Source organism: Somniosus microcephalus, unplaced genomic scaffold, assembly GCF_052327205.1.
Source record: "Somniosus microcephalus isolate GS21.2 unplaced genomic scaffold, FLI_Smic_1.0 unresolved_chr8, whole genome shotgun sequence".
Classification (NCBI taxonomy): Eukaryota; Metazoa; Chordata; class Chondrichthyes; order Squaliformes; family Somniosidae; genus Somniosus; species Somniosus microcephalus.
In genome coordinates this window covers 31,475,018-31,499,478 of record NW_028225186.1, presented here as the reverse complement: position 1 = coordinate 31,499,478, position 24,461 = coordinate 31,475,018, and the positions used below count along the sequence as shown (strand labels likewise).

Below are 24,461 nucleotides of genomic sequence, written 5' to 3'. Positions count from 1 at the left end.
TGCTGTGATTAGCTAAGTTTGTTAGGGAGATGCAGTCGGGGAGATAAAACATGGAAGACGGATAATAACCGTGACTGTTCTGACACAGTTAAATGTGGGCATTTAAAGTGTCTTGTTCCCAATGTCATTTCCTGCTGACTTTGAAACAACAGGCAAGGCAGGAAGAGAATGTTGCACCTCTGTACCGAATGATGCGCTGCTGTCGGTTGAGGCAACAGCAGCGGTGTGAAATGTTGATGAGGTGCAAGCAGAACATTCATACCCTTGATCCAGTTGCACAGGTACAGCTAATATATTATTTATGCTCATGTGATGTGTTTGCTATGAAATGAATTGTTAAAAGTATTAACCCGCATTGGTCGGGAATCGAACCCGGGTCTCCAGGCGAGAATTCTATCGTTGAACCACCAATGCACACCAAGTTAACAGATCCCTTTTTCTGGTAGCTACAATTTATGCTTGACTTTTGTTAATACAAGCGGGGACACTGCGTTAACATATAAAGCAAAATGCAGCAGATATTGCATCTGGAATTGTTGATTAAATGCTGGAAACGCTTCGAAGGTCCTGGAAGATCTGTGGACAGAGATACACAGGGTTATCCTCTCTGGTGCATGAGCTGTCGGCAGAGCTAAGATTTTGCACTTTTCTAGGTCCCGTGGGAGTTTCCTTCCAACGTTGCTTAGCTGCTCAAAAATTACATAATTAAGAAACTAACCTTCTCCAAAAGAATAAATAGGAGCAGGATTGGGCCATTCGGCCCCTCGAGCCCCGCCATTTAATAAGTTCGTGGCTGATGAGATCTTCGACACAAAGGAACTTTGCCGCCCGTTCCCCATAACACTTAGCACCCCTGTAGCTGAAATATATGTCTATCAGACATACAGAACCCGTTTGACGTCTTACAGTGTAGCCCGAGGGACAAGCGACTTCAGTTATGTTGATAGTGTGGAGAAGCTGGGATTGCTTTCCTCTGGAGGCTAAGAGGAAATTTTATAGAGGCTTGCAAAATTACAATGGGTTTTGATAGAGGAAATAAAGACAAACGCTTTCCAATGGCGGGAGGGATGGTAACCAGAAGTAGAATTGTCTTATGCAGCGAATGTTAAGGCCTCATGAATATCAGGATAAGTTATCACGGCCCAGGTACTCTGTCATTCGAGTCTTGCACACGTTGCTAATGTGACATTTTCCACAATGGCAATGAGTTCACTGATAGCCGTGCTGTGATCAGCTAAGTTTGTTAGGGAGATGCAGTCGGCAAAATAAAACATGGAAGACGGATAACAACCGTGACTGTTCTGACATTGTGAGGTACACACAAATGTGGGCATTTAAGGTATCTTGTTCCCAATATAATTTCCTGCTGACTTTGAAACAGCAGGCATTTTACAGAAGCCAAGGAAGTGAATGTTGCAACTCGGTACCGAATGTTGCGCTGCTGACTGTTGAGGCATCAGCAGCGTGGAAAGTTGAAAGGGTGATGAGGTGCAAGCATTGTTTCGCGCGGATGCTTTGATTGCTGGCATTTCAAACAGCCAGAAAAAGCACTGGTTCCCTGACCGGGAATTGAACACGAGGCCGCGGCGGTGAAAGCGCCGAATCCTAACCACTAGACCACCAGGGAAGCTGCGGAAAGCACCCTGCCAGCAAGCAGAACAATGCAGTCTTTCCTCCTTGTTGCTTTGAAATTCAGGTCACTATCGCGCCAGGCAAACTTTTCGTACAAGATGTCATTTTTTAGGCGAGATCACAAACGACATGTTCAAGAAACCACAGCATCAATTGCGGGTAGGCGCCCACCTGAAATCTATTTGCTTCTGTGCTTTTCTCAGTGATACACAGTCAGAGAAAAGTCGTCGGGATATTGAATAATCAGCACCAAAATATCAAGGACAACACAGAGGAAATAGTAATGCACTGCTTGAGACAAAGACTCAAACACATACACGAACACAGGTGTGTGCTCACTTTGTGTGGGTATGTCTCAGATATCCATATGATTCATGGAAGCTTGCAGTACAGTATGAGGCCATTCGGCCAATCGTGCCAGTGCTGTCCCCTTGAAAGATCAGACGTGCTTTCTCCCGCTGTTATCTGCATTTCCCTGTCCTCTCTCGTTCCGCAGTGCCCCGCACTAAAGACAAACAGAAGGAGAACACTATGCTAACGAGGAATTGATGCAGGAGCTTTTTATACAGTTCCTCACCGTTTAAAATTATTTTAGGTTCAATTTTTCGCTGTTGACCTTTTCCAAGGAGCACGTTAAAGTGCTGCCCAAAGGTTTAAAATTGGGGATGTTAAAATTCCTCCCCGTCGGGGAATTTCACCCTGGTCTCCCGCGTGACAGGTGGGGTTACTCACAACTATACTAACGAGGAAGTGAGCAGTGTAATGTCTGTCAGAATAAGAATCGAGCCTGTTACACAGAGAACAGGATGCCATTCAGCCCCTAGAAAGCTGTTGCACAGGAACAGGAGCAGAACATTCATACCCTTGATCCAGTTGCACAGATACAGCTAATATATTATTTATGCTCAAGTGATGTGTTTGCTATGAAATGAATTGTTTAAAATGTTAACCTGCATTGGCCAGGAATCGAACCCGGGTCACCCGCGTGGGAGGCGAGAATTCTACCCCTGAACCACCAATGCACGCCTAGTTACCAAATTCCATTTTCTGGTAGCTACAATTTATTTTTGGCTTTTGTTAATACAAGCGGGGACACTGCGTTAACATAAAAAGCTAAATGCAGCAGATACTGCATCTGGAATTGTTGACTGAATGCTGGAAACACTTCGAAGGTCCTGGAAGATCTGTGGACAGAGAATTACAGGGTTAACCTCTCAGGTGCATGAGCTCACGGCAGAGCTAAGATTTTGCACTTTTCTAGGTGCCGTGGCAGTTTCCTTCCAACGTTGTTTAGCTGCTCAAAAATTACATAATTAAGAAACTAACCTTCCCCAAAAGAATAAATAGGAGCAGGATTGGGCCATTCGGCGCCTCGAGCCCCGCCATTTAATAATTTCGTGGCTGATGAGATCTTCGACACAACGCAACTTTTCCGCCCGCTCCCCATAACCCTTGACTCCCCGACATACAGAACTCGTTTGACGTCTTACAGTGTGGCCCGAGGGACAAGCGACTTCAGTTATGTTGATGGTGTGGACAAGCTGGAATTGCTTTCCTCTGGAGGCTAAGAGGAAATTTAATAAAGGCTTGCAAAATTACAATGGCTTTTGATAGAGGAAATAAAGACAACCGCTTTCCAATGGCAGGAGGGATGGTAACCAGAGGTAGAATTGTCTTATGCAGCGAATGTTAAGGCCTCATGAATATCAGGATAAGTTATCACGGCCCAGGTACTCTGTCATTCGAGTCTTGCACACGTTGCTAATGTGACATTTTCCACAATGGCAATGAGTTGACTGATAGCCGTGCTGTGATCAGCTAAGTTTGTTAGGGAGATGCAGTCGGCAAAATAAAACATGGAAGACGGATAACAACCGTGACTGTTCTGACATTGTGAGGTACACACAAATGTGGGCATTTAAGGTATCTTGTTCCCAATATAATTTCCTGCTGACTTTGAAACAGCAGGCATTTTACAGAAGCCAAGGAAGTGAATGTTGCAACTCCGGACCGAATGTTGCGCTGCTGACTGTTGAGGCATCAGCAGCGTGGAAAGTTGAAAGGGTGATGAGGTGCAAGCATTGTTTCGCGCGGATGCTTTGATTGCTGGCATTTCAAACAGCCAGAAAAAGCACTGGTTCCCTGACCGGGAATTGAACACCAGGCCGTGGCGGTGAAAGCGCCGAATCCTAACCACTAGACCACCAGGGAAGCTGCGGAAAGCATCCTGCCAGCAAGCAGAACAATGCAGTCTTTCCTCCTTGCTGCTTTGAAATTCAGGTCACTATCGCGCCAGGCAAACTTTTCGTACAAGATGTCATTTTTTAGGCGAGATCACAAACGACATGTTCAAGAAACCACAGCATCAATTGCGGGTAGGCGTCCACCTGAAATCTATTTGCTTCTGTGCTTTTCTCAGTGATACACAGTCAGAGAAAAGTCGTCGGGATATTGAATAATCAGCACCAAAATATCAAGGACAACACAGAGGAAATAGTAATGCACTGCTTGAGACAAAGACTCAAACACATACACGAACACAGGTGTGTGCTCACTTTGTGTGGGTATGTCTCAGATATCCATATGATTCATGGAAGCTTGCAGTACAGTATGAGGCCATTCGGCCAATCGTGCCAGTGCTGTCCCCTTGAAAGATCAGACGTGCTTTCTCCCGCTGTTATCTGCATTTCCCTGTCCTCTCTCGTTCCGCAGTGCCCCGCACTAAAGACAAACAGAAGGAGAACACTATGCTAACGAGGAATTGATGCAGGAGCTTTTTATACAGTTCCTCACCGTTTAAAATTATTTTAGGTTCAATTTTTCGCTGTTGATCTTTTCCAAGGAGCACGTTAAAGTGCTGCCCAAAGGTTTAAAATTGGGGATGTTAAAATTCCTCCCCGTCGGGGAATTTCACCCTGGTCTCCCGCGTGACAGGTGGGGTTACTCACAACTATACTAACGAGGAAGTGAGCAGTGTAATGTCTGTCAGAATAAGAATCGAGCCTGTTACACAGAGAACAGGATGCCATTCAGCCCCTAGAAAGCTGTTGCACAGGAACAGGAACAGAACATTCATACCCTTGATCCAGTTGCACAGATACAGCTAATATATTATTTATGCTCAAGTGATGTGTTTGCTATGAAATGAATTGTTTAAAATGTTAACCTGCATTGGCCGGGAATCGAACCCGGGTCACCCGCGCGGAAGGTGAGAATTCTACCCCTGAACCACCAATGCACGCCGAGTTAACAAATTCCATTTTCTGGGAGCTACTATTTATTTTTGGCTTTTGTTAATACAAGCGGGGACACTGCGTTAACATAAAAAGCTAAATGCAGCAGATACTGCATCTGGAATTGTTGACTGAATGCTGGAAACACTTCGAAGGTCCTGGAAGATCTGTGGACAGAGAATTACAGGGTTAACCTCTCAGGTGCATGAGCTCTCGGCAGAGCTAAGATTTTGCACTTTTCTAGGTGCCGTGGCAGTTTCCTTCCAACGTTGTTTAGCTGCTCAAAAATTACATAATTAAGAAACTAACCTTCCCCAAAAGAATAAATAGGAGCAGGATTGGGCCATTCGGCGCCTCGAGCCCCGCCATTTAATAATTTCGTGGCTGATGAGATCTTCGACACAACGCAACTTTTCCGCCCGCTCCCCATAACCCTTGACTCCCCGACATACAGAACTCGTTTGACGTCTTACAGTGTGGCCCGAGGGACAAGCGACTTCAGTTATGTTGATGGTGTGGACAAGCTGGAATTGCTTTCCTCTGGAGGCTAAGAGGAAATTTAATAAAGGCTTGCAAAATTACAATGGCTTTTGATAGAGGAAATAAAGACAACCGCTTTCCAATGGCAGGAGGGATGGTAACCAGAGGTAGAATTGTCTTATGCAGCGAATGTTAAGGCCCCATGAATATCAGGATAAGTTATCACGGCCCAGGTACTCTGTCATTCGAGTCTTGCACACGTAGCTAATGTGGCATTCTTCACACTGGCAATGAGTTGACTGATAGCCGTGCTGTGATCAGCTAACTTTGTTAGGGAGATGCAGTCGGCAAAATAATACATGGAAGGTGGATAATAACCGTGACTGTTCTGACACTGTGAGGTAAACATAAATGTGGGCATTTAAGGTGTCTTGTTCCCAATGTCATTTCCTGCTGACTTTGAAACAGCAGGCATTTTACAGAAGGCAAGGAAGTGAATGTTGCACCTCGGTACCGAATGTTGCGCTGCTGACTGTTGAGGCAACAGCAGCGTGGAAAGTTGAAAGGTTGATGAGGTGCAAGCATTGTTTCGCGCGGCTGCTTTGATTGCTAGCATTTCAAACAGCCAGAAAAAGCACTGGTTCTTCTGACCGGGAATCGAACCCGGGCCGCAGCGGTGAAAGCGCCGAATCCTAACCACTAGACCACCAGGGAAGCTGCGGAAAACATCCTGCCAGCAAGCAGAACAATGCAGTCTTTCCTCCTTGCTGCTTTGAAATTCAGGTCACTATCGCGCCAGGCAAACTTTTCGTACAAGATGTCATTTTTTAGGCGAGATCACAAACGACATGTTCAAGAAACCACAGCATCAATTGCGGGTAGGCGTCCACCTGAAATCTATTTGCTTCTGTGCTTTTCTCAGTGATACACAGTCAGAGAAAAGTCGTCGGGATATTGAATAATCAGCACCAAAATATCAAGGACAACACAAAGGAAATAGTAATGCACTGCTTGAGACAAAGGCTCAAACACATACACGAACACAGATGTGTGCTCACTTTGTGTGGGTATGTCTCAGATATCCATATGATTCATGGAAGCTTGCAGTACAGTATGAGGCCATTCGGCCAATCGTGCCAGTGCTGTCCCCTTGAAAGATCAGACGTGCTTTCTCCCGCTGTTATCTGCATTTCCCTGTCCTCTCTCGTTCCGCAGTGCCCCGCACTAAAGACAAACAGAAGGAGAATACTATGCTGACGAGGAATTGATGCAGGAGCTTTTTATACAGTTCCTCACCGTTTAAAATTATTTTAGGTTCAATTTTTCGCTGTTGATCTTTTCCAAGGAGCACGTTAAGGTGCTGCCCAAAGGTTTAAAATTGGGGATGTTAAAATTCCTCCCCGTCGGGGAATTTCACCCCGGTCTCCCGCGTGACAGGTGGGGATACTCACAACTATACTAACGAGGAAGTGAGCAATGTAATGTCTGTCAGATTAAGAATCGAGCCTGTTACACAGGAACAGGATGCCATTCAGCCTCTAGAAAGCTGTTGCACAGGAACAGGAGCAGAACATTCATACCCTTGATCCAGTTGCACAGATAAAGCTAATATATTATTTATGCTCAAGTGATGTGTTTGCAATGAAATGAATTGTTTAAAATGTTAACCTGCATTGGCCGGTAATCGAACCCGGGTCACCCGCGTGGGAGGCGAGAATTCTACCCCTGAACCACCAATGCACGCCGAGTTAACAAATTCCATTTTCTGGTAGCTACAATTTATTTTTGGCTTTTGTTAATACAAGCGGGGACACTGCGTTAACATAAAAAGCTAAATGCAGCAGATACTGCATCTGGAATTGTTGACTGAATGCTGGAAACACTTCGAAGGTCCTGGAAGATCTGTGGACAGAGAATTACAGGGTTAACCTCTCAGGTGCATGAGCTCACGGCAGAGCTAAGATTTTGCACTTTTCTAGGTGCCGTGGCAGTTTCCTTCCAACGTTGTTTAGCTGCTCAAAAATTACATAATTAAGAAACTAACCTTCCCCAAAAGAATAAATAGGAGCAGGATTGGGCCATTCGGCGCCTCGAGCCCCGCCATTTAATAATTTCGTGGCTGATGAGATCTTCGACACAACGCAACTTTTCCGCCCGCTCCCCATAACCCTTGACTCCCCGACATACAGAACTCGTTTGACGTCTTACAGTGTGGCCCGAGGGACAAGCGACTTCAGTTATGTTGATGGTGTGGACAAGCTGGAATTGCTTTCCTCTGGAGGCTAAGAGGAAATTTAATAAAGGCTTGCAAAATTACAATGGCTTTTGATAGAGGAAATAAAGACAACCGCTTTCCAATGGCAGGAGGGATGGTAACCAGAGGTAGAATTGTCTTATGCAGCGAATGTTAAGGCCTCATGAATATCAGGATAAGTTATCACGGCCCAGGTACTCTGTCATTCGAGTCTTGCACACGTAGCTAATGTGGCATTCTTCACACTGGCAATGAGTTGACTGATAGCCGTGCTGTGATCAGCTAACTTTGTTAGGGAGATGCAGTCGGCAAAATAATACATGGAAGGTGGATAATAACCGTGACTGTTCTGACACTGTGAGGTAAACATAAATGTGGGCATTTAAGGTGTCTTGTTCCCAATGTCATTTCCTGCTGACTTTGAAACAGCAGGCATTTTACAGAAGGCAAGGAAGTGAATGTTGCACCTCGGTACCGAATGTTGCGCTGCTGACTGTTGAGGCAACAGCAGCGTGGAAAGTTGAAAGGTTGATGAGGTGCAAGCATTGTTTCGCGCGGGTGCTTTGATTGCTGGCATTTCAAACAGCCAGAAAAAGCACTAGGTTCTCTGACCGGGAATCGAACCCGGGCCGCAGCGGTGAATGCGCCGAATCCTAACCACTAGACCACCAGGGAAGCTGCGGAAAGCATCCTGCCAGCAAGCAGAACAATGCAGTCTTTCCTCCTTGCTGCTTTGAAATTCAGGTCACTATCGCGCCAGGCAAACTTTTCGTACAAGATGTCATTTTTTAGGCGAGATCACAAACGACATGTTCAAGAAACCACAGCATCAATTGCGGGTAGGCGTCCACCTGAAATCTATTTGCTTCTGTGCTTTTCTCAGTGATACACAGTCAGAGAAAAGTCGTCGGGATATTGAATAATCAGCACCAAAATATCAAGGACAACACAGAGGAAATAGTAATGCACTGCTTGAGACAAAGACTCAAACACATACACGAACACAGATGTGTGCTCACTTTGTGTGGGTATGTCTCAGATATCCATATGATTCATGGAAGCTTGCAGTACAGTATGAGGCCATTCGGCCAATCGTGCCAGTGCTGTCCCCTTGAAAGATCAGAAGTGCTTTCTCCCGCTGTTATCTGCATTTCCCTGTCCTCTCTCGTTCCGCAGTGCCCCGCACAAAAGACAAACAGAAGGAGAACACTATGCTACCGAGGAATTAATGCAGGAGCTTTTTATACAGTTCCTCACCGTTTAAAATTATTTTAGGTTCAATTTTTCGCTGTTGATCTTTTCCAAGGAGCACGTTAAGGTGCTGCCCAAAGGTTTAAAATTGGGGATGTTAAAATTCCTCCCCGTCGGGGAATTTCACCCCGGTCTCCCGCGTGACAGGTGGGGATACTCACAACTATACGAACGAGGAAGTGAGCAATGTAATGTCTGTCAGAGTAAGAATCGAGCCTGTTACCCAGGAACAGGATACCATTCAGCCCCAAGAAAGCTGTTGCACAGGTACAGGAGCAGAACATTCATACCCTTGATCCAGTTGCACAGATACAGCTAATATATTATTTATGCTCAAGTGATGTGTTTGCTATGAAATGAATTGTTTAAAATGTCAACCTGCATTGGCCGGGAATCGAACCCGGGTCACCCGCGTGGGAGGCGAGAATTCTACCCCTGAACCACCAATGCACACCGAGTTAACAAATTCCATTTTCTGGTAGCTACAATTTATTTTTGGCTTTTGTTAATACAAGCGGGGACACTGCGTTAACATAAAAAGCTAAATGCAGCAGATACTGCATCTGGAATTGTTGACTAAATGCTGGAAACACTTCGAAGGTCCTGGAAGATCTGTGGACAGAGAATCACAGGGTTAACCTCTCAGTTGCATGAGCTCACGGCAGAGCTAAGATTTTGCACTTTTCTAGGTGCCGTGGCAGTTTCCTTCCAACGTTGTTTAGCTGCTCAAAAATTACATAATTAAGAAACTAACCTTCCCCAAAAGAATAAATAGGAGCAGGATTGGGCCATTCGGCCCCTCGAGCCCCGCCATTTAATAATTTCGTGGCTGATGAGATCTTCGACACAACGCAGCTTTTCCTCCCGCTCCCCATAACCCTTGACTCCCCGACATACAGAACTCGTTTGACGTCTTACAGTGTGGCCCGAGGGACAAGCGACTTCAGTTATGTTGATGGTGTGGACAAGCTGGAATTGCTTTCCTCTGGAGGCTAAGAGGAAATTTAATAAAGGCTTGCCAAATTACAATGGCTTTTGATAGAGGAAATAAAGACAACCGCTTTCCAATGGCAGGAGGGATGGTAACCAGAGGTAGAATTGTCTTATGCAGCGAATGTTAAGGCCTCATGAATATCAGGATAAGTTATCACGGCCCAGGTACTCTGTCATTCGAGTCTTGCACACGTAGCTAATGTTGCATTCTTCACACTGGCAATGAGTTGACTGATAGCCGTGCTGCGATCAGCTAACTTTGTTAGGGAGATGCAGTCGGCAAAATAATACATGGAAGGTGGATAATAACCGTGACTGTTCTGACACTGTGAGGTAAACATAAATGTGGGCATTTAAGGTGCCTTGTTCCCAATGTCATTTCCTGCTGACTTTGAAACAGCAGGCATTTTACAGAAGGCAAGGAAGTGAATGTTGCACCTCGGTACCGAATGTTGCGCTGCTCACTGTTGAGGCAACAGCAGCGTGGAAAGTTGAAAGGTTGATGAGGTGCAAGCATTGTTTCGCGCGGGTGCCTTGATTGCTGGCATTTCAAACAGCCCGAAAAAGCAGTGGTTCCCTGACCGGGAATCGAAACCGGGCCGCAGTGGTGAAAGCGACGAATCCTAACCACTAGACCACCAGTGAAGCTGCGGAAAGCATCCTGCCAGCAAGCAGAACAATGCAGTCTTTCCTCCTTGCTGCTTTGAAATTCAGGTCACTATCGCGCCAGGCAAACTTTTCGTACAAGATGTCATTTTTTAGGCGAGATCACAAACGACATGTTCAAGAAACCACAGCATCAATTGCGGGTAGGCGTCCACCTGAAATCTATTTGCTTCTGTGCTTTTCTCAGTGATACACAGTCAGAGAAAAGTCGTCGGGATATTGAATAATCAGCACCAAAATATCAAGAACAACACAGAGGAAATAGTAATGCACTGCTTGAGACAAAGACTCAAACACATACACGAACACAGATGTGTGCTCACTTTGTGTGGGTATGTCTCAGATATCCATATGATTCATGGAAGCTTGCAGTACAGTATGAGGCCATTCGGCCAATCGTGCCAGTGCTGTCCCCTTGAAAGATCAGACGTGCTTTCTCCCGCTGTTATCTGCATTTCCCTGTCCTCTCTCGTTCCGCAGTGCCCCGCACAAAAGACAAACAGAAGGAGAACACTATGCTAACGAGGAATTGATGCAGGAGTTTTTATACAGTTCCTCACCGTTTAAAATTATTTTAGGTTCAATTTTTCGCTGTTGATCTTTTCCAAGGAGCACGTTAAGGTGCTGCCCAAAGGTTTAAAATTGGGGATGTTTAAATTCCTCCCCGTCGGGGAATTTCACCCCGGTCTCCCGCGTGACAGGTGGGGATACTCACAATTATACTAACGAGGAAGTGAGCAATGTAATGTCTGTCAGAGTAAGAATCGAGCCTGTTACACACAGCAGGATGCCATTCAGCCCCTAGAAAGCTGTTGCACAGGTACAGGAGCAGAACATTCATACCCTTGATCCAGTTGCACAGATACAGCTAATATATTATTTATGCTCAAGTGATGTGTTTGCTATGAAATGAATTGTTTAAAATGTTAACCTGCATTGGCCGGGAATCGAACCCGGGTCACCCGCGTGGGAGGCGAGAATTCTACCCCTGAACCACCAATGCACGCCGAGTTAACAAATTCCATTTTCTGGTAGCTACAATTTATTTTTGGCTTTTGTTAATACAAGCGGGGACACTGCGTTAACATAAAAAGCTAAATGCAGCAGATACTGCATCTGGAATTGTTGACTGAATGCTGGAGACAATTCGAAGGTCCTGGAAGATCTGTGGACAGAGAATTACAGGGTTAACCTCTCAGGTGCATGAGCTCACGGCAGAGCTAAGATTTTGCACTTTTCTAGGTGCCGTGGCAGTTTCCTTCCAACGTTGTTTAGCTGCTCAAAAATTACATAATTAAGAAACTAACCTTCCCCAAAAGAATAAATAGGAGCAGGATTGGGCCATTCGGCCCCTCGAGCCCCGCCATTTAATAAGTTCGTGGCTGATGAGATCTTCGACACAACGCAACTTTTCCGCCCGCTCCCCATAACCCTTGACTCCCCGACATACAGAACTCGTTTGACGTCTTACAGTGTGGCCCGAGGGATAAGCGACTTCAGTTATGTTGATGGTGTGGACAAGCTGGAATTGCTTTCCTCTGGAGGCTAAGAGGAAATTTAATAAAGGCTTGCAAAATTACAATGGCTTTTGATGGAGGAAATAAAGACAACCGCTTTCCAATGGCAGGAGGGATGGTAACCAGAGGTAGAATTGCCTTATGCAGCGAATGTTAAGGCCTCATGAACATCAGGATAAGTTATCACAGCCCAGGTACTCTGTCATTCGAGTCTTGCACACGTAGCTAATGTGGCATTCTTCACACTGGCAATGAGTTGACTGATAGCCGTGCTGTGATCAGCTAACTTTGTTAGGGAGATGCAGTCGGCAAAATAATACATGGAAGGCGGATAATAACCGTGACTGTTCTGACACTGTGAGGTACACATAAATGTGGGCATTTAAGGTGTCTTGTTCCCAATGTCATTTCCTGCTGACTTTGCAACAGCAGGCATTTCACAGAAGGCAAGGAAGTGAATGTTGCACCTCGGTACCGAATGTTGCGCTGCTGACTGTTGAGGCAACAGCAGCGTGGAAAGTTGAAAGGTTGATGAGGTGCAAGCATTGTTTCGCGCGGGTGCTTTGATTGCTGGCATTTCAAACAGCCAGAAAAAGCAGTGGTTCCCTGACCGGGAATCGAACCCGGGCCGCAGCGGTGAAAGCGCCGAATCCTAACCACTAGACCACCAGGAAAGCTGCGGAAAGCATCCTGACAGCAAGCAGAACAATGCAGTCTTTCCTCCTTGCTGCTTTGAAATTCAGGTCACTATCGCGCCAGGCAAACCTTTCGTACAAGATGTCATTTTTTAGGCGAGATCACAAACGACATGTTCAAGAAACCACAGCATCAATTGCGGGTAGGCGTCCACCTGAAATTTATTTGCTTCTGTGCTTTTCTCAGTGATACACAGTCAGAGAAAAGTCGTCGGGATATTGAATAATCAGCACCAAAATATCAAGGACAACACAGAGGAAATAGTAATGCACTGCTTGAGACAAAGACTCAAACACATACACGAACACAGATGTGTGCTCACTTTGTGTGGGTATGTCTCAGATATCCATATGATTCATGGAAGCTTGCAGTACAGTATGAGGCCATTCGGCCAATCGTGCCAGTGCTGTCCCCTTGAAAGATCAGACGTGCTTTCTCCCGCTGTTATCTGCATTTCCCTGTCCTCTCTCGTTCCGCAGTGCCCCGCACAAAAGACAAACAGAAGGAGAACACTATGCTAACGAGGAATTGATGCAGGAGCTTTTTATACAGTTCCTCACCGTTTAAAATTATTTTAGGTTCAATTTTTCGCTGTTGATCTTTTCCAAGGAGCACGTTAAGGTGCTGCCCAAAGGTTTAAAATTGAGAATGTTAAAATTCCTCCCCGTCGGGGAATTTCACCCCGGTCTCCCGCGTGACAGGCGGGGATACTCACAACTATACTAACGAGGAAGTGAGCAATGTAATGTCTGTCAGAGTAAGAATCGAGCCTGTTACACAGGAACAGGATGCCATTCAGCCCCTAGAAAGCTGTTGCACAGGAACAGGAGCAGAACATTCATACCCTTGATCCAGTTGCACAGATACAGCTAATATATTATTTATGCTCAAGTGATGTGTTTGCTATGAAATGAATTGTTTATAATGTTAACCTGCATTGGCCGGGAATCGAACCCGGGTCACCCGCGTGGGAGGCGAGAATTCTACCCCTGAACCACCAATGCACGCCGAGTTAACAATTTCCATTTTCTGGTAGCTACAATTTATTTTTGGCTTTTGTTAATACAAGCGGGGACACTGCGTTAACATAAAAAGCTAAATGCAGCAGATACTGCATCTGGAATTGTTGACTGAATGCTGGAAACACTTCGAAGGTCCTGGAAGATCTGTGGACAGAGAATTACAGGGTTAACCTCTCAGGTGCATGAGCTCACGGCAGAGCTAAGATTTTGCACTTTTCTAGGTGCCGTGGCAGTTTCCTTCCAACGTTGTTTAGCTGCTCAAAAATTACATAATTAAGAAACTAACCTTCCCCAAAAGAATAAATAGGAGCAGGATTGGGCCATTCGGCCCTTCGAGCCCCGCCATTTAATAATTTCGTGGCTGATGAGATCTTCGACACAACGCAACTTTTCCGCCCGCTCCCCATAACCCTTGACTCCCCGACATACAGAACTCGTTTGACGTCTTACAGTGTGTCCCGAGGGACAAGCGACTTCAGTTATGTTGATGGTGTGAACAAGCTGGAATTGCTTTCCTCTGGAGGCTAAGAGGAAATTTAATAAAGGCTTGCCAAATTACAATGGCTTTTGATAGAGGAAATAAAGACAACCGCTTTCCAATGGCAGGAGGGATGGTAACCAGAGGTAGAATTGCCTTATGCAGCGAATGTTAAGGCCTCATGAATATCAGGATAAGTTATCACAGCCCAGGTACTCTGTCATTCGAGTCTTGCACACGTAGCTAATGTGGCATTCTTCACACTGGCAATGAGTTGACTGATAGCCGTGCTGTGATCAGCTAACTTTGTTAGGGAGATGCAGTCGGCAAAATAATACATGGAAGGCGGATAATAACCGTGACTGTTCTGACACTGTGAGGTACACATAAATGTGGGCATTTAAGGTGTCTTGTTCCCAATGTCATTTCCTGCTGACTTTGCAACAGCAGGCATTTCACAGAAGGCAAGGAAGTGAATGTTGCACCTCGGTACCGAATGTTGCGCTGCTGACTGTTGAGGCAACAGCAGCGTGGAAAGTTGAAAGGTTGATGAGGTGCAAGCATTGTTTCGCGCGGGTGCTTTGATTGCTGGCATTTCAAACAGCCAGAAAAAGCAGTGGTTCCCTGACCGGGAATCGAACCCGGGCCGCAGCGGTGAAAGCGCCGAATCCTAACCACTAGACCACCAGGGAAGCTGCGGAAAGCATCCTGCCAGCAAGCAGAACAATGCAGTCTTTCCTCCTTGCTGCTTTGAAATTCAGGTCACTATCGCGCCAGGCAAACTTTTCGTACAAGATGTCATTTTTTAGGCGAGATCACAAACGACATGTTCAAGAAACCACAGCATCAATTGCGGGTAGGCGTCCACCTGAAATCTATTTGCTTCTGTGCTTTTCTCAGTGATACACAGTCAGAGAAAAGTCGTCGGGATATTGAATAATCAGCACCAAAATATCAAGAACAACACAGAGGAAATAGTAATGCACTGCTTGAGACAAAGACTCAAACACATACACGAACACAGATGTGTGCTCACTTTGTGTGGGTATGTCTCAGATATCCATATGATTCATGGAAGCTTGCAGTACATTATGAGGCCATTCGGCCAATCGTGCCAGTGCTGTCCCCTTGAAAGATCAGACGTGCTTTCTCCCGCTGTTATCTGCATTTCCCTGTCCTCTCTCGTTCCGCAGTGCCCCGCACAAAAGACAAACAGAAGGAGAACACTATGCTAACGAGGAATTGATGCAGGAGCTTTTTATACAGTTCCTCACCGTTTAAAATTATTTTAGGTTCAATTTTTCGCTGTTGATCTTTTCCAAGGAGCACGTTAAGGTGCTGCCCAAAGGTTTAACATTGGGGATGTTAAAATTCCTCCCCGTCGGGGAATTTCACCCCGGTCTCCCGCGTGACAGGTGGGGATACTCACAACTATACTAACGAGGAAGTGAGCAATGTAATGTCTGTCAGAGTAAGAATCGAGCCTGTTACACAGGAACAGGATGCCATTCAGCCCCTAGAAAGCTGTTGCACAGGTACAGGAGCAGAACATTCATACCCTTGATCCAGTTGCACAGATACAGCTAATATATTATTTATGCTCAAGTGATGTGTTTGCTATGAAATGAATTGTTTAAAATGTTAACCTGCATTGGCCGGGAATCGAACCCGGGTCACCCGCGTGGGAGGCGAGAATTCTACCCCTGAACCACCAATGCACGCCGAGTTAACAAATTCCATTTTCTGGTAGCTACAATTTATTTTTGGCTTTTGTTAATACAAGCGGGGACACTGCGTTAACATAAAAAGCTAAATGCAGCAGATACTGCATCTGGAATTGTTGACTGAATGCTGGAAACACTTCGAAGGTCCTGGAAGATCTGTGGACAGAAAATTACAGGGTTAACCTCTCAGGTGCATGAGCTCACGGCAGAGCTAAGATTTTGCACTTTTCTAGGTGCCGTGGCAGTTTCCTTCCAACGTTGTTTAGCGGCTCAAAAATTACATAATTAAGAAACTAACCTTCCCCAAAAGAATAAATAGGAGCAGGATTGGGCCATTCGGCCCCTCGAGCCCCGCCATTTAATAAGTTCGTGGCTGATGAGATCTTCGACACAACGCAACTTTTCCGCCCGCTCCCCATAACCCTTGACTCCCCGACATACAGAACTCGTTCGACGTCTTACAGTGTGGCCCGAGGGACAAGCGACTTCAGTTATGTTGATCGTGTGGACAAGCTGGAATTGCTTTCCTCTGGAAGCTAAGAGGAAATTTAATAAAGGCTTGCAAAATTACAATGGCTTTTGATAGAGGAAATAAAGACAACCGCTTTCCAATGGCAGGAGGGATGGTAACCAGAGGTAGAATTGTATTATGCAGCGAATGTTAAGGCCTCATGAATATCAGGATAAGTTATCACGGCCCAGGTACTCTGTCATTCGAGTCTTGTACACGTAGCTAATGTGGCATTCTTCACACTGGCAATGAGTTGACTGATAGCCGTGCTGTGATCAGCTAACCTTGCTTGGGAGATGCAGTCGGCAAAATAATACATGGAAGGCGGATAATAACCGTGACTGTTCTGACACTGTGAGGTACACATAAATGTGGGCATTTAAGGTGTCTTGTTCCCAATGCCATTTCCTGCTGACTTTGAAACAGCAGGCATTTTACAGAAGGCAAGGAAGTGAATGTTGCACCTCGGTACCGAATGTTGCGCTGCTGACTGTTGAGGCAACAGCAGCGTGGAAAATTGAAAGGTTGATGAGGTGCAAGCATTGTTTCGCGCGGGTGCTTTGATTGCTGGCATTTCAAACAGCCAGAAAAAGCACTGGTTCCCTGACCGAGAATCAAACACGGGCCGCGTCGGTGAAAGCGCCGAATTCTAAACACTAGACCACCAGGGAAGCTGTGGAAAGCATACTGCCAGCAAGCAGAACAATGCAGCCTTTTCTCCTTGCTGCTTTGAAATTCAGGTCACTTTCGCGCCAGGCAAACTTTTCGTACAAGATGACATTTTTTAGGCGAGATCACAAACGAAATGTTCAAGAAACCACAGCATCAATTGCGGGTAGGCGTCCACCTGAAATCTATTTGCTTCTGTGCTTTTCTCAGTGATACACAGTCAGAGAAAAGTCGTCGGGATATTGAATAATCAGCACCAAAATATCAAGGACAACACAGAGGAAATAGTAATGCACTGCTTGAGACAAAGACTCAAACACATACACGAACACAGATGTGTGCTCACTTTGTGTGGGTATGTCTCAGATATCCATATGATTCATGGAAGCTTGCAGTACAGTATGAGGCCATTCGGCCAATCGTGCCAGTGCTGTCCCCTTGAAAGATCAGACGTGCTTTCTCCCGCTGTTATCTGCATTTCCCTGTCCTCTCTCGTTCCGCAGTGCCCCGCACTAAAGACAAACAGAAGGAGAATACTATGCTAACGAGGAATTGATGCAGGAGCTTTTTATACAGTTCCTCACCGTTTAAAATTATTTTAGGTTCAATTTTTCGCTGTTGATCTTTTCCAAGGAGCACGTTAAGGTGCTGCCCAAAGGTTTAAAATTGGGGATGTTAAAATTCCTCCCCGTCGGGGAATTTCACCCCGGTCTCCCGCGTGACAGGTGGGGATACTCACAACTATACTAACGAGGAAGTGAGCAATGTAATGTCTGTCAGATTAAGAATCGAGCCTGTTACACAGGAACAGGATGCCATTCAGCCTCTAGAAAGCTGTTGCACAGGAACAGGAGCAGAACATTCATACCCTTGATCCAGTTGCACAGATAAAGCTAATATATTATTTATGCTCAAGTGATGTGTTTGCAATGAAATGAATTGTTTAAAATGTTAACCTGCATTGGCCGGTAATCGAACCCGGGTCACCCGCGTGGAAGGTGAGAATTCTACCCCTGAACCACCAATGCACGCCGAGTTAACAAATTCCATTTTCTGGTAGCTACAATTTATTTTTGGCTTTTGTTAATACAAGCGGGGACACTGCGTTAACATAAAAAGCTAAATGCAGCAGATACTGCATCTGGAATTGTTGACTGAATGCTGGAAACACTTCGAAGGTCCTGGAAGATCTGTGGACAGAGAATTACAGGGTTAACCTCTCAGGTGCATGAGCTCACGGCAGAGCTAAGATTTTGCACTTTTCTAGGTGCCGTGGCAGTTTCCTTCCAACGTTGTTTAGCTGCTCAAAAATTACATAATTAAGAAACTAACCTTCCCCTAAAGAATAAATAGGAGCAGGATTGGGCCATTCGGCCCCTCGAGCCCCGCCATTTAATAATTTCGTGGCTGATGAGATCTTCGACACAACGCAACTTTTCCGCCCGCTCCCCATAACCCTTGACTCCCCGACATACAGTACTCGTTTGACGTCTTACAGTGTGGCCCGAGGGACAAGCGACTTCAGTTATGTTGATGGTGTGGACAAGCTGGAATTGCTTTCCTCTGGAGGCTAAGAGGAAATTTAATAAAGGCTTGCAAAATTACAATGGCTTTTGATAGAGGAAATAAAGACAACCGCTTTCCAATGGCAGGAGGGATGGTAACCAGAGGTAGAATTGTCTTATGCAGCGAATGTTAAGGCCTCATGAATATCAGGATAAGTTATCACGGCCCAGGTACTCTGTCATTCGAGTCTTGCACACGTAGCTAATGTGGCATTCTTCACACTGGCAATGAGTTGACTGATAGCCGTGCTGTGATCAGCTAACTTTGTTAGGGAGATGCAGTCGGCAAAATAATACATGGAAGGTGGATAATAACCGTGACTGTTCTGACACTGTGAGGTACACATAAATGTGGGCATTTAAGGTGTCTTGTTCCCAATGTCATTTCCTGCTGACTTTGAAACAGCAGGCATTTTACAGAAGGCAAGGAAGTGAATGTTGCACCTCGGTACCGAATGTTGCGCTGCTAACTGTTGAGGCAACAGCAGCGTGGAAAGTTGAAAGGTTGATGAGGTGCAAGCATTGTTTCGCGCGGGTGCTTTGATTGCTGGCATTTCAAACAGCCAGAAAAAGCACTGGTTCCCTGACCGGGAATCGAACCCGAGCCGCAGCGGTAAAAGCGCCGAATCCTAACCACTAGACCACCAGGGAAGCTGCGGAAAGCATCTTGCCAGCAAGCAGAACAATGCAGTCTTTCCTCCTTGCTGCTTTGAAATTCAGGTCACGATCGCGCCAGGCAAACTTTTCGTACAAGATGTCATTTTTTAGGCGAGATCACAAACGACATGTTCAAGAAACCACAGCATCAATTGCGGGTAGGCGTCCACCTGAAATCTATTTGCTTCTGTGCTTTTCTCAGTGATACACAGTCAGAGAAAAGTCGTCGGGATATTGAATAATCAGCACCAAAATATCAAGGACAACACAAAGGAAATAGTAATGCACTGCTTGAGACAAAGACGCAAACACATACACGAACACAGATGTGTGCTCACTTTGTGTGGGTATGTCTCAGATATCCATATGATTCATGGAAGCTTGCAGTACAGTATGAGGCCATTCGGCCAATCGTGCCAGTGCTGTCCCCTTGAAAGATCAGACGTGCTTTCTCCCGCTGTTATCTGCATTTCCCTGTCCTCTCTCGTTCCGCAGTGCCCCGCACTAAAGACAAACAGAAGGAGAATACTATGCTAACGAGGAATTGATGCAGGAGCTTTTTATACAGTTCCTCACCGTTTAAAATTATTTTAGGTTCAATTTTTCGCTGTTGATCTTTTCCAAGGAGCACGTTAAGGTGCTGCCCAAAGGTTTAAAATTGGGGATGTTAAAATTCCTCCCCGTCGGGGAATTTCACCCCGGTCTCCCGCGTGACAGGTGGGGATACTCACAACTATACTAACGAGGAAGTGAGCAATGTAATGTCTGTCAGAGTAAGAATCGAGCCTGTTACACAGGAACAGGATGCCATTCAGCCTCTAGAAAGCTGTTGCACAGGAACAGGAGCAGAACATTCATACCCTTGATCCAGTTGCACAGATAAAGCTAATATATTATTTATGCTCAAGTGATGTGTTTGCAATGAAATGAATTGTTTAAAATGTTAACCTGCATTGGCCGGTAATCGAACCCAGGTCACCCGCGTGGAAGGTGAGAATTCTACCCCTGAACCACCAATGCACGCCGAGTTAACAAATTCCATTTTCTGGTAGCTACAATTTATTTTTGGCTTTTGTTAATACAAGCGGGGACACTGCGTTAACATAAAAAGCTAAATGCAGCAGATACTGCATCTGGAATTGTTGACTAAATGCTGGAAACACTTCGAAGGTCCTGGAAGATCTGTGGACAGAGAATTACAGGGTTAACCTCTCAGGTGCATGAGCTCACGGCAGAGCTAAGATTTTGCACTTTTCTAGGTGCCGTGGCAGTTTCCTTCCAACGTTGTTTAGCTGCTCAAAAATTACATAATTAAGAAACTAACCTGCCCCAAAAGAATAAATAGGAGCAGGATTGGGCCATTCGGCGCCTCGAGCCCCGCCATTTAATAATTTCGTGGCTGATGAGATCTTCGACACAACGCAACTTTTCCGCCCGCTCCCCATAACCCTTGACTCCCCGACATACAGAACTCGTTTGACGTCTTACAGTGTGGCCCGAGGGACAAGCGACTTCAGTTATGTTGATGGTGTGGACAAGCTGGAATTGCTTTCCTCTGGAGGCTAAGAGGAAATTTAATAAAGGCTTGCAAAATTACAATGGCTTTTGATAGAGGAAATAAAGACAACCGCTTTCCAATGGCAGGAGGGATGGTAACCAGAGGTAGAATTGTCTTATGCAGCGAATGTTAAGGCCTCATGAATATCAGGATAAGTTATCACGGCCCAGGTACTCTGTCATTCGAGTCTTGCACACATAGCTAATGTGGCATTCTTCACACTGGCAATGAGTTGACTGATAGCCGTGCTGTGATCAGCTAACTTTGTTAGGGAGATGCAGTCGGCAAAATAATACATGGAAGGCGGATAATAACCGTGACTGTTCTGACACTGTGAGGTACACATAAATGTGGGCATTTAAGGTGTCTTGTTCCCAATGTCATTTCCTGCTGACTTTGAAACAGCAGGCATTTTACAGAAGGCAAGAAAGTGAATGTTGCACCTCGGTACCGAATGTTGCGCTGCTGACTGTTGAGGCAACAGCAGCGTGGAAAGTTGAAAGGTTGATGAGCTGCAAGCATTGTTTCGCGCGGGTGCTTTGATTGCTGGCATTTCAAACAGCCAGAAAAAGCATTGGTTCCCTGACCGGGAATTGAACCCGGGCCGCGGAAGTGAAAGCGCCGAATCCGAACCACTAGACCACCCGGGAAGCTGCGGAAAGCATCCTGCCAGCCAGCAGAACAATGCAGTCTTTCCTCCTTGCTGCTTTGAAATTCAGGTCACTATCGCGCCAGGCAAACTTTTCGTACAAGATGTCATTTTTTAGGCGAGATCACAAACGACATGTTCAGGAAACCACAGCATCAATTGCGGGTAGGCGTCCACCTGAAATCTATTTGCTTCTCTGCTTTTCTCAGTGATACACAGTCAGAGAAAAGTCGTCGGGATATTGAATAATCAGCACCAAAATATCAAGGACAACACAGAGGAAATAGTAATGCACTGCTTGAGACAAAGACTCAACACATACACGAACACAGATGTGTGCTCACTTTGTGTGGGCATGTCTCAGATATCCATATGATTCATGGAAGCTTGCAGTAGAGTGTGAGGCCATTCGGCTAATCGTGCCAGTGCTGTCCCCTTGAAAGATCAGACGTGCTTTCTCCCGCTGTTATCTGCATTTCCCTGTCCTCTCTCGTTCCGCAGTGCCCCGCACAAAAGACAAACAGAAGGAGAACACTATGCTAACGAGGAATTGATGCAGGAGCTTTTTATACAGTTCCTCACCGTTTAAAATTATTTTAGGTTCAATTTTTCGTTGTTGATCTTTTCCAAGGAGCACGTTAAGGTGCTGCCCAAAGGTTTAAAATTGGGGATGTTAAAATTCCTCCCCGTCGGGGAATTTCACCCCGGTCTCCCGCGTGACAGGTGGGGATACTCACAACTATACTAACGAGGAAGTGAGCAATGTAATGTCTGTCAGAGTAAGAATCGAGCCTGTTACACAGAGAACAGGATGCCATTCAGCCCCTGAAAGCTGTATGCACAGCAACAGGAGCAGAACATTCATACCCTTGATCCAGTTAATATATTATTTATGCTCAAGTGATGTGTTTGCTATGAAATGAATTGTTTAAAATGTTAACCTGCATTGGCCGGGAATCGAACCCGGGTCACCCGCGTGGGAGGCGAGAATTCTACCCCTGAACCACCAATGCAAGCCGAGTTAACAAATTCCATTTTCTGGTAGCTACAATTTATTTTTGGCTTTTGTTAATACAAGCGGGGACACTGCGTTAACATAAAAAGCTAAATGCAGCAGATACTGCATCTGGAATTGTTGACTAAATGCTGGAAACACTTCGAAGGTCCTGGAAGATCTGTGGACAGAGAATTACAGGGTTAACCTCTCAGGTGCATGAGCTCACGGCAGAGCTAAGATTTTGCACTTTTCTCGGTGCCGTGGGAGTTTCCTTCCAACGTTGTTTAGCTGCTCAAAAATTACATAATTAAGAAACTAACCTTCCCCAAAAGAATAAATAGGAGCAGGATTGGGCCATTCGGCCCCTCGAGCCCCGCCATTTAATAATTTCGTGGCTGATGAGATCTTCGACACAACGCAACTTTTCCGCCCGCTCCCCATAACCCTTGACTCCCCGACATACAGAACTCGTTTGACGTCTTACAGTGTGGCCCGAGGGACAAGCGACTTCAGTTATGTTGCTGGTGTGGACAGGCTGGAATTGCTTTCCTCTGGAGGCTAAGAGGAAATTTAATAAAGGCTTGCAAAATTACAATGGCTTTTGACAGAGGAAATAAAGACAACCGCTTTCCAATGGCAGGAGGGATGGTAACCAGAGGTAGAATTGTCTTATGCAGCGAATGTTAAGGCCTCATGAATATCAGGATAAGTTATCACGGCCCAGGTACTCTGTCATTCGAGTCTTGCACACGTAGCTAATGTGGCATTCTTCAAACTGGCAATGAGTTGACTGATAGCCGTGCTGTGATCAGCTAACTTTGTTAGGGAGATGCAGTCGGCAAAATAATACATTGAAGGCGGATAATAACCGTGACTGTTCTGACACTGTGAGGTACACATAAATGTGGGCATTTAAGGTGTCTTGTTCCCAATGTCATTTCCTGCTGACTTTGAAACAGCAGGCATTTTTCAGAAGGCAAGGAAGTGAATGTTGCACCTCGGTACCGAATGTTGCGCTGCTGACTGTTGAGGCAACAGCAGCGTGGAAAGTTGAAAGGTTGATGAGGTGCAAGCGTTGTTTCGCGCGGGTGCTTTGATTGCTGGCATTTCAAAAAGCCAGAAAATGCAATGGTTCCCTGACCGGGAATCGAACCCAGGCCACGGCGGTGAAAGCGCCGAATCCTAACCACTAGACCACCAGGGAAGCTGCGGAAAGCATCCTGCCAGCAAGCAGAACAGGGCAGTCGGGAGAGCAGGAGGCCAGTAACTGGTGAGTTTAAAAGCTCACCTTTCGCGGGCTTTTTCTTTCACAGCTGGGGCAGTCGGGAGAGCAGGAGGCCAGTAACTGGTGAGTTTAAAAGCTCACCTTTCGCGGGCTTTTTCTTTCACAGCTGGTGCAGTCGGGAGAGCAGGAGGCCAGTAACTCTTATATAGGTGGAGCTGTTGCTAAACCCGAAACACTACAGTGTAGTGTCTCCCACCCTTCCACCTCCTCTAACCTTTTAGGGGTTAGGGGAAGTTGAAAAGGTAGGTTCAATTTATTTTATTTCAGGAGCCTAACCTAGGTGGAAAAGGTTCCAGGACAGGAGGCGGCAGTGAAAATACAACACCAGAAAACAGGTAGGTGACTGGTTGGTGAGTACTTTCACAAACTTATTCTAAGTAGAATTCAATAATTAAGCTAAATCGGAGTAAATAAAAGGGTATTGTAAGGGTTAAGTCATGGAAGGGCAGCTCGGACCAGTGTCATGCTCCTCCTGTGCCATGTGGGAAATCAGGGACACTGTCCCTGACAACTATGTGTGCAGGAAGTGTGTCCAGCTGCAGCTCCTAGCGGACCGCATGGCGGCGCTGGAGCTGCGAATAGACTCACTCTGGAGCATACGCGATGCTGAGGATGTTGTGGATA

At 45.7% G+C, this 24,461-nt stretch overlaps 11 non-coding genes across 11 annotated transcripts; all 11 read right to left on the bottom strand.

The window, feature by feature from the left end:
* Positions 1 to 2,583: 2,583 nt before the first annotated feature.
* Positions 2,584 to 2,654, bottom strand: trnag-ccc (transfer RNA glycine (anticodon CCC)). Its single transcript has one exon. It is a non-coding gene; the product is annotated as a tRNA-Gly (tRNA).
* A 2,145-nt stretch (positions 2,655 to 4,799) lies between these two features.
* On the bottom strand, positions 4,800 to 4,870 carry trnag-ucc (transfer RNA glycine (anticodon UCC)). The gene has a single exon. It is a non-coding gene; the product is annotated as a tRNA-Gly (tRNA).
* Positions 4,871 to 7,014: 2,144 nt separating this feature from the next.
* Positions 7,015 to 7,085, bottom strand: trnag-ccc (transfer RNA glycine (anticodon CCC)). The gene has a single exon. It is a non-coding gene; the product is annotated as a tRNA-Gly (tRNA).
* Positions 7,086 to 9,229: 2,144 nt separating this feature from the next.
* Positions 9,230 to 9,300, bottom strand: trnag-ccc (transfer RNA glycine (anticodon CCC)). The gene has a single exon. It is a non-coding gene; the product is annotated as a tRNA-Gly (tRNA).
* A 2,141-nt stretch (positions 9,301 to 11,441) lies between these two features.
* Positions 11,442 to 11,512, bottom strand: trnag-ccc (transfer RNA glycine (anticodon CCC)). Its single transcript has one exon. It is a non-coding gene; the product is annotated as a tRNA-Gly (tRNA).
* Positions 11,513 to 13,655: 2,143 nt separating this feature from the next.
* trnag-ccc (transfer RNA glycine (anticodon CCC)) lies at positions 13,656 to 13,726 on the bottom strand. Its single transcript has one exon. It is a non-coding gene; the product is annotated as a tRNA-Gly (tRNA).
* A 1,116-nt stretch (positions 13,727 to 14,842) lies between these two features.
* trnae-uuc (transfer RNA glutamic acid (anticodon UUC)) lies at positions 14,843 to 14,914 on the bottom strand. Its single transcript has one exon. It is a non-coding gene; the product is annotated as a tRNA-Glu (tRNA).
* A 955-nt stretch (positions 14,915 to 15,869) lies between these two features.
* On the bottom strand, positions 15,870 to 15,940 carry trnag-ccc (transfer RNA glycine (anticodon CCC)). The gene has a single exon. It is a non-coding gene; the product is annotated as a tRNA-Gly (tRNA).
* Positions 15,941 to 18,083: 2,143 nt separating this feature from the next.
* Positions 18,084 to 18,154, bottom strand: trnag-ucc (transfer RNA glycine (anticodon UCC)). Its single transcript has one exon. It is a non-coding gene; the product is annotated as a tRNA-Gly (tRNA).
* Positions 18,155 to 22,497: 4,343 nt separating this feature from the next.
* On the bottom strand, positions 22,498 to 22,568 carry trnag-ccc (transfer RNA glycine (anticodon CCC)). The gene has a single exon. It is a non-coding gene; the product is annotated as a tRNA-Gly (tRNA).
* Positions 22,569 to 23,684: 1,116 nt separating this feature from the next.
* On the bottom strand, positions 23,685 to 23,756 carry trnae-uuc (transfer RNA glutamic acid (anticodon UUC)). The gene has a single exon. It is a non-coding gene; the product is annotated as a tRNA-Glu (tRNA).
* Between the last annotated feature and the right edge of the window lie 705 nt (positions 23,757 to 24,461).